This window comes from Lygodium microphyllum, chromosome 16, assembly GCF_053477565.2.
Source record: "Lygodium microphyllum isolate KBCC chromosome 16, Lygodium_microphyllum_v1.1.10, whole genome shotgun sequence".
Lineage (NCBI taxonomy): Eukaryota > Viridiplantae > Streptophyta > Polypodiopsida > Schizaeales > Lygodiaceae > Lygodium > Lygodium microphyllum.
The window spans coordinates 87,173,157-87,182,429 of NC_141150.1; the positions used below are offsets into that span (position 1 = coordinate 87,173,157).

Below are 9,273 nucleotides of genomic sequence, written 5' to 3' on the forward strand. Positions count from 1 at the left end.
TTTTTGATGAAAAATCAGAATTATCCGTGGCTGGTTTGGACACATATCAGGCTGCCCATGATGTTTTTGAAGGGCTGCTGCCCATTACTTTTGGTGATTCAGCTGGAGCTTCAGAAAATGAACCTAATGTTCAGCCAGCTGCTCCTATGGAAAGTGCAGAAATTCAGCCATTGGCTGATCGGAATATTCAGCATCATGCTGAAACTGAAATTCAGCAAGAGCTTGCACACAGTCAGGATGCTAGACAACTACCTAGATGGTATTTGCAGACTATGCAAGATAGTCCTTTGGATGCACCCATGGCTGGTCGTACTAGAAGACAAACTCGTTTGCATGATTCAGCACATACCATGGAGTTTATTATGGCAGCAAGTACACTTGATAATGAAGAGCCTGAATGTTATGAGGATGCACAACACAGTGTGCATTGGATGGCAGCTATGCAAGCTGAATTAGATTCTATTACTAAGAATCAAACTTGGGATTTGGTGTCCTTGCCATTGGGGAAGAAAGCCATTGGAACGAAATGGATCTACAAACTGAAAAGGAAAGCAGATGGATCCATTGATAAATACAAGGCACGGCTTGTAGCTAAAGGCTACGCACAGAAAAAGGGCATTGATTATAAGGAGACATTTGCTCCTACTTCCCGTATGACAACCATCAGGTCTATGATTGCTTTGGCTGCACATTATGGTTGGATAGTGCATCAGCTAGATATCAAGACTGCATTTTTACATGGGGAACTTCAGGAGGAAGTTTATGTACAGCAGCCCATTGGTTTTGCAGTTGAAGGCTCAGAACATATGGTATGCAAGCTCAAAAAGGCACTATATGGTTTGAAACAAGCTCCTAGAGCTTGATATGCAAAAATAGATGCTTTCTTGCTTGGTCAGGGGTTTCTAAACAGCTCATCTGAGTCTACCCTTTACGTATGTAAAGAAGGGGGATCTATGCTGATTATATGTCTTTATGTTGATGACCTTTTGCTCACTAGAACACATGCTGATCAGATTTCAGCATTCAAACAAAATTTGCAGCAAACTTTTGACATGTCTGACTTGGGAGTTTTGCATTACTACTTGGGCATCCAGTTCATACATAATGCTCGAGGTATTGGGCTATCACAGTCAAGGTATATTGGGCAGCTTCTTGAGAAGTTTGGCTTACAGTATTGCAAGCCAGTTTGTACTCCCATGGAACCTGGACTGAAACTGTCATTACATAATGACAGTGATTTGTTTGATATACATACATATGCTCCTGCAATTGGATGTCTTATCTATCTCTGCAATACTAGGCCGGTCATACAGTTTGCAGTTTCAGCTTTGAGCAGGTATATGCATCAGCCACGTATGTCACATTGGCAAGCGTGTTTTTCGCTACTTGCAGGGTACTCGTTCTCTTGGGTTGCTTTATGCCAAGGGGGGACCACTGCAGTTACATGCTTACAGTGATTCTGATTGGGCTGGTGATTATGATACACGTCACTCCACTAGTGGCAATTGTTTCTTTCTTGGCTCTTCTTGCATTTCTTGGCTTAGCAAGAAACAATCCATTGTTGCCACATCGTCATGTGAAGCTGAATACAAGGAAGCTTTCACTACCACAGTTGAATGCGTATGGCTTAGACACTTGCTAGCTGATTTGGATGTATCTGTTACGGAGCCTACTCCTTTGTTCACTGACAGTCAGAGTGCCATTGCAGTGGCACGGAACCCAGTGTTTCATGCTCGCACGAAACACATTGAGATCCATTATCACTTTGTCAGAGAGAGGCTACATGCAGGTGATATCAGCCTTGTCTATTGTCCTACCACCAATAATGTGGCAGACATCTTCACCAAAGCTCTTCCTCGTGACAAATTTGAAGCATTTCGCGATGCTTTAAATTTGATATCCTTTGGTGGCGGATGATCCTTGTACTCTTGATCACTCTTCACTCCAGGGGGGTTTATTGGGTATTTGACTCACGCACGCCTCACTTGCGCCTACGCTTATATGGGAGTGTCGGTGATCAGTAGGACACTGGGGCACTTTTTACTCTCGGTAGGAGAGGTTTTTTCCCCCAGACTTATGGTCTTATTGTCGTATGTACTTATGCGCTTATGTTACACACATTTGGGTACTTAGTGTGTGTCGGGTGTGAACACCCCCTACAACCCTAAGGTTTAAGGGTTGTACTTTGTACTTTCTGGTTACACTCATTCAGTCTATTCTCTTGGGTGTCGTGCTTCAACTCTGTCTCTCACTCTCACACTGTCTACTGAAACTTAGCTGCACCTCGATCCTTCCATCTTACACTCTCCAGCATTCCCTTGGCAGAGCCCTGCTACTGGACGTCCACGATGGTGACCACCTTCTTAGACGAGCATGTCTCTAGGTCCTTTCGGATACCCTAGGTTAGTCTAGCATTCATTTTTCGCACTCTTAGAGTCGGGCCCATAGAATTCATTGTCCTTAGCTTTTCCATTCTTTTGTCTTCCGCTGCATATATTCATTGCATTTATTTTCAGTTAGATTTTCTTTCTGTTATGTTTTGCTTTGGAGCATCTCACCACTGACCTCTGTGTTTGCAGATTCTCATCTCTTTTGCAGGGTTTTATCTTTTAGTGTAGGGTTAACTTGCAAATTGCTTTGGTCCTACCTGGGCTAGAGACGTGGGGATACACACCGTTCCTTTCATGGTTTCATCATCCTAGGGGTGCTTGCTCTTCTTCCAGCATGGCGGTTTTCCTTTTTGAGGCGGATCATGTAGCATCTCTCTCGATGCTATCATCGCAATGACTTCTACCTTGCTCTTCCAGTAGGGTGCTTCATCCACTTCATCTTCTTTCGTTTCTTATGGTTCTCGGCATCATACGAAGACCGACATCACGCTCCTCTTCCTTCTTCGACATCTACATCCAAGTTGAGAGGGGATTCCTACCCTTCTTGGTATTCTACAGGCTTCAGCACTTTGTCTTCGACATCGACTTCTCCCCCCCCTGTTGTACATTTTTTCCCTTTGTATTGTATGATTTCATTATCTTTGTACTTGGGCGCTTGGGTAAGTGAACAATTTCCCCACGAGAAACATTGTCCAAGTGACACCTGCTACATGAGCATTCTTCAGCATGTAGCATACTTTGCATCTCTGTTACCACACCACCATCCTCCTCCATCACATGGATACCTCATCACCTATTTTCCCTCGTCATCAACACCCTGAGTGGATGGGTTAGCTTGTTCTATTTTGTGATGTGTTGGGTGTACCCTCCCTACTCCCGTCTTCTGGATCACTATTACACAATCGACCACATCTCATAACATTTAACTCACTTATTTACCAAAAAAAAAAAGTTCAACGTGGTTCCATCCGCCTTTGTAGGGCTTGGTAGGCCACTGGGCAGCAGATGTGCACCCTTTGTTCGATGCCCTGTCCTCTCAGGGTGACTACTTGGATTCCCTTGGTAAGATAACCATCACCTCTGTAGTCTTGGTAGGTCATTGGGCAACCAACTGTGCAGTCATGCGAGCTGCTGAGGCTTTTTAGGTGGAAGACCTTGGGCCTTGGAGCGACACTCCTTGTCCACATGGCCTGCTCTTTGGCAGTGTGTGCAAAACCGGTTTTTCTTAAGGAGTTGTTGCCAAATAGGTCTAGATTCTTTGGTTCCATCTAAGGAAGAGGAGTCACCCTTTGAATGGCTTGCCTTCGCATCTTGCGAGTTCTTGCCACTGGTGGTTTTCCCTCCCGAAGAAGAGGTAACTAACCCCCTCTGCTCTGAATAAGGCTGTGATGAGGATTTCTTGTGGACTTGATCATGCAGCTTCGCATAACACAAGAATTGGTACTCAAACTCGTAGAAGGTTGGCAATCGGGGTTGGGAGACGATGTGTTGAATGAAATTGAAGTACTTTTCGTATAACTTATTCATGAAGAATGTAACCTGCTAATCGTCATCTGACTTTGGAGAGCCAGTAGTGGCGAACTCGACAAGTAACTGCCTATATTCAGCCAGCTTGACTTTCAGATCATCCCCTGTGCTACAACTGAGAGTGAAACTTAGGAAGCATTCCCTCCATCAGCTCAACATTGGCTCTGGCATTGCGGGCTCTCCATTACTTGTTAAAGTCCTCCTTTGTCATATTAGTGAAATCTGGAATAGGAGTAGAAAAAGAAGATGAAAGTGGAGTGTCGTCCTTCTCACCGAGTCCATAATGCCATCTCAAGGCCTCCAATGATGGAGAAGCCTGATAGGACATCATAGGAACTGAAGAAGAAGGTGCCTTGGACATTGTGATTCGGTTACGAGTCGTATTGTGTGCCTTGCACAAAGACTAGCGCTCCACAATATCCACATGATACTCTTTACAAGAGCACCGACTCTGATACCATGTGAAGAAAACTATTAGGGTTTGCACTGAGAACACATAGAGTGTACGACCACGACAGAAATACAAAGAGACAGACGCAGACATCGAGAGAAAAACTCAAACCCTAAACGCAAAACTCAAAACTCAAACACAAATAGAAGAAGGGAGAGAAAGAACACAACTTTGAAGTGAATGAATACTATAAATGAATGTAAGAGTGTACAATGTGCTCAAGGGCAGAGCGATGTCGGAGTGTGATACCCACTAGAGATGGATCCCAAGTCTGTGACCACTAGTCGGAGTGTGATGTCCACTGGAGACGGATCCCAAGCCTATGACCACCAATCAGAGTGTAGAAGTGCTGAATAGTGAATGGCAATAGGCTGGTCACCAAAACGCAGCAGTCCGGAGGCTGGAAACTGGTAAATGTAGTAGTGTACCACCGATCGGAAGCTGGAAACTGTACACAAGTGCTGTAAACAGCAGGGCGAAAGCTAGAGAAGGTGTATTGGAGAGTGTCAGGGCTTGCAATGCTGAAAACACAGGCTTGCTGACCCTGGAGATGATGGGCGGCAGGCTGGAACAACAGTTTGGGACAGTCTGGAGCAATCGCTAGCAGCTGCGAGCTGTCGCCTACAGCAATGGACAGGCTGAGGATAATATGGCCACAGTCGATGATGGCTGTACAGCAGATGGCGGCGGGCTGCAGGCTGAAAACTGGGCGCCAACAGCAGCATAGGGTGTGTGGGCTGGTGTAACCTGCAAACAAGGATGATTGCTAAATGGGGGCAGCCTGTCTATTTATAGATGTAGAAGGGTGCCCCAAAAATTAGGGTTTTTGGGAGGCCATTGAAACTCTCTCGGACCGCTCCCCTTTAAGGGTTTTTCATTAATTAAGTGTGTTTTGGGGCTGTTTAAGAGGCTAATCAACAAGTAATGCATGTTTTAGCTCAACACAATCCACATCTTGCATTTTGGGACATAGAGTAGGCTGCACTACTATTTTCCAGTCACTTACGACAGCTGATCACTTTGCTGGAGCTGCATGCTACGATTTGGGAGTACGACACTCCCTCCAATTCATCTCTACCCACGTCCACTCTAAGACACAAAGGTTCAAGGTTTTGCTTTCACTCCTGCTGCATAGTGTGTTTTCAGCATTCATTCTTCCTTCATTTTGAGTTACTTTTTGCCTTTTGAGTTCTACTGTTCTACCATTGTGTTTTGTCGTACACTTTGTGTTTATCTTCTAAGTTGGAGTTCACAAGGCCCAACATGGGAAAATCGAGATGTTCATCAAGGGAGCCACCCTTTTCTTATTGTTGGCCAACATTCGAACAAGATCACCACTCCACGCTATTTGCAGACAAATTGGACTCAAGGACACTGTCACATATGGGAGTTGATTGTTAGTATCATCGCTTAACACATTTGGACTATGAGATGTGCCATGCTAGAGTTTCCTAGAATGTTTCCACTACAGATGCTTTCTAGGATCTAGACAAAGATCATTCATACCTTACAAGAGATGGGAGAGGCTACAAGGTGATTTTGAGAGAATGAGGAAAAGGAGATATGCTTTTCTGAGGTCATGGGATTTTGGGTACATTCTTTCACTTGGCACCTCATACAATCTGGCATTATAGCCCACCAAATTGGTTAGTCACACAACCATTGTATTTATGATGCACTCAATTGCTCTTTAATAAGTCTTCATCTAGAGGCTGTGTTTACAATGTAGGCTAACACCAGCTACTTCCACCAACCATGGACCTATCGTACATGCATCATCAACATACCCAATCTGCTGCAGTGTGATATCAGCTATTCTCTTCACCTCCCAAAGCCTGTCGTCAAGCAGCACACTACTGCATTTTGTCATTCCCAGCCACAAACATTGCTACATTTTGACATCCAACCTGCTGTTTTCAGCTCTCTGCATCAGATTTCTTCATCGCCATCGGTGGTTTGCCACACTTAGGGTCCATTCTCAAAGGACGACACCCTCCGGCACTCTCCTTCAGTCCACTCCCATAAGAGACTCTGGCGATTGGACAGCCTCCGCTCCTTGAGCAGACTCAATTCTACCTCTTCCATTCATTCATCACTCATTCATTACAGCATTCATCTATTCTTCAGTTTTCTTTTTCTTCTTTTGCATTCTTGTCTAAGTTCACTATGTATTAGTAGCGTTCATACACTGTCTTTTCTGCAAACACTAGTGTATCTTCCCTCTAGGGCTGTCCTACATGACACCCGTAGTTTGATGTCTTGGTCTCTCTTACCTGGGACCTTTTGGGTCATGGAAAGAACCACTTCTCATTTCCCTTGGGATTCTAATTTGGGCTTGAAAGGGGTGTTGAGCTACTGCAAAATTTAGCCTAAAGTTAATATCAAACCGTAGTCTAATTTATTGTGCTTCCATATAGCCCTAAACCAAAATCCTAGAGAATTAGCTAAAAAGTTGACAATCAAGCCCCAATAGCAATGAGAGCAAAACAATGTCAAACACTGGTCTTGGGGCAGCAGTGGACCCCAAGGTTGAGGAACAAAGTCTTGACTACAAAACACAACTCTTTGATGTCTGGAGTGTGGCTGAGGCTCGTGCCAAAGGCATGCTGCAAAATGTTAATGCCAGAGGCATAAGTGACTGTTGTTGTTGCTAATTGTCACACTGCTACTACGTGCCATCCCCAAATTAGTCCACCCCAATTGCTAGCATCATCATTTTAGTCTGTGTTATCTGCTACTCCAGCCTCGGTGACATCATCCCATATCTCAGTGGTGCAAGGATAGATTTACGGATGGAAAGTGTGGCCAGCCCATGGATCCTTCCTCATCATCAATTGGCATTGACTTTGGTGGTTTGCTGCATTCAAGATCTGTCAAAGTACAATACACTATTTTGAAATCCCTAAGCCTGCTCCCTTGAGAGACGATGGCTGTTGGACAGTCCTCCACTACTTGAGCATTCCTTGTATCACATATCTTACATACCCAATTTGCTCATTGAGTCTCCATTCCATCATTCATCTTCATTTCTGAGTTCATCTATTAGCTGTGTGGCTGTTCATAAATTGGGTGTTTTTCTCCACATATCCTAGTATATCTTCATGCAACCATTCATGAATTTCAAGAAAAATACCCTCAATTACAATGTTGCATTCCAAGCATCCCTGCTATTTCACTTTATGCAATGGATTGACTTTGGTATATTTGGACAACAAAGAGTGCTTTTACATTTGATGTGGCTTCTTCAAGAATTAGTTGATTATATTGGTCACATCAAGGGATTACTATTGTGACAAGTGGATTCTATGTTACGTTGTAAGTTTTGGCCTTGAAGCAGTGGTTGCTCCATGGATGGAGAATATCCATTCCACTGCACTTCAGATTCCTATATGGTTGCTCAAACATGTTCCATTCTTCTAGATGTCATGTGACAATTTAGGTTGTACTAAGTTGTGCATGTGGATTTTACTTGCTAGACAAATTGACACTTTTAAAGGAGCCTTATTAGAAGGGGATGGGGACACATACACAAACACTTGTGTGTGTGTGTGTGTGTGTGGGTGTGTGTGTGTGTGGAAGGGAGAGAGAGAGAGAGAGAGAGAGAGAGAGAGAGATATGTAATCTTAAAAAGACATTGCCATGTTTGTCAAATAACTTTACATTTGACCAATGTGGACAATTACCAATACCTTGCTCGCATCTCTAGAGCATGTGCCCTTGCAGAATGTCGATACTATCTTACGTCTGTAAGAATTTCTTTTCCTTTCGTTAGAAACGAAAATGTAAATCAGCCCGTGTAGAATAAAAGACACCGTTGATCCTATGTAAGAGCAATGGGTTTCAAAGCTCTAGCTAACTTTACTGATATCCGAAGTGGTTCCTAATCTTTTCTATTCCTATATGTAGGGTTGATAAATAGGCCCGTTCACCCTCTATACCCCTTCATATTTTCTAAGCTCATTCATTCTTTGTTGCATTACCCCAATTAACAGCACCTGCAGGAATAAATGACATCAGTGCACTTTGTATTCACCTGAGCGAGTCCCCCAAAAGCATTTCAGCCCCTCTTCCACTTTCCCAAAAGTGATGGTGGAGGGCAGCTAAAATTTCATAATACTCCACTTTCAGTCCGATAGTACTCTGTGGCTTCTGCATAGATTTATGTAAATACAAGCCTGAGCGGCCGAGAGATTCAACCGGGCAAACTTAATGATCCAGCAACGATTCAGTTGTATATTGACCTCTCATTGAAGCAGTACAGGCCCTTCCGCCAAGCTCTCAAACAGCAAACGTACTTAACAACAAAGTCCTAAGGCTGATAAGAGCCTTTGGTAGGGCATTTCGCACCTGATCACATTGATGCCATGAGCTCCTTAATCTTCTTGCAGGCAATTTCAGTTTATCCAGTTTATAATTTTCTCTCCCTCTGTGTCCTCGAGTCAGAAGCAACATACCTGTGTTATGCTTACGGGAGTTTGCTGCGGGTCGCGTCAGACCCAACTCACACTTCACAATGTATATATACCTTCTAAATCACACCTTTAATTGGCATCTTTCTCTTTCTTTTTCTTCTTTCTTCTTTTTACTGTACTGGTATATTCTTTGGAGGTTGGGAAAGCCCCCAATTTAAAGAGGGTTTCTTGAACAAGATCTCCGTCCCAAACCTTCTCTTTCTAATTAAAACCCCTTCTCTCTCACTTTAATCACTCCCTCTCTCTTTCCCCTCCCCTTTTTAATTACCCCCCCTCCTCCCTCTCATGTGTAAGCTCTCTCTCTCTTTCTCTTCCACATCTCTTTTTTAATTAAATTAAACTTTTCGCAAGCATCTTTTTCTTTCCTCTTTTTTAAATCAAAAGTTTCTCTCTCTCTCTCTTATAGTTAATTTTTTAATTTAATTTAATTTTT

The 9,273-nt window shown here is 43.4% G+C and overlaps 1 protein-coding gene across 6 annotated transcripts in view; it reads right to left on the reverse strand.

Annotated features, from left to right (window-relative positions):
* LOC148023076 (uncharacterized) overlaps nt 1-8,955 on the reverse strand; it is a 79,271-nt gene extending 70,316 nt beyond the window's left edge. For 3 of the 6 annotated variants that reach the window (XR_015693608.1, XR_015693609.1, XM_087696065.1), the window contains exons 1-2: nt 8,823-8,867; nt 8,402-8,715 (exon numbers count right to left, since the gene is read on the reverse strand). The gene's annotated coding sequence lies outside the window, so the exon portion shown is untranslated. Of the gene's footprint in view, nt 1-8,401; nt 8,762-8,822 lie in introns of those variants that run through there. The other 3 variants (XR_015693606.1, XR_015693605.1, XR_015693607.1) reach the window with 3 other exon arrangements.
* Between the last annotated feature and the right edge of the window lie 318 nt (nt 8,956-9,273).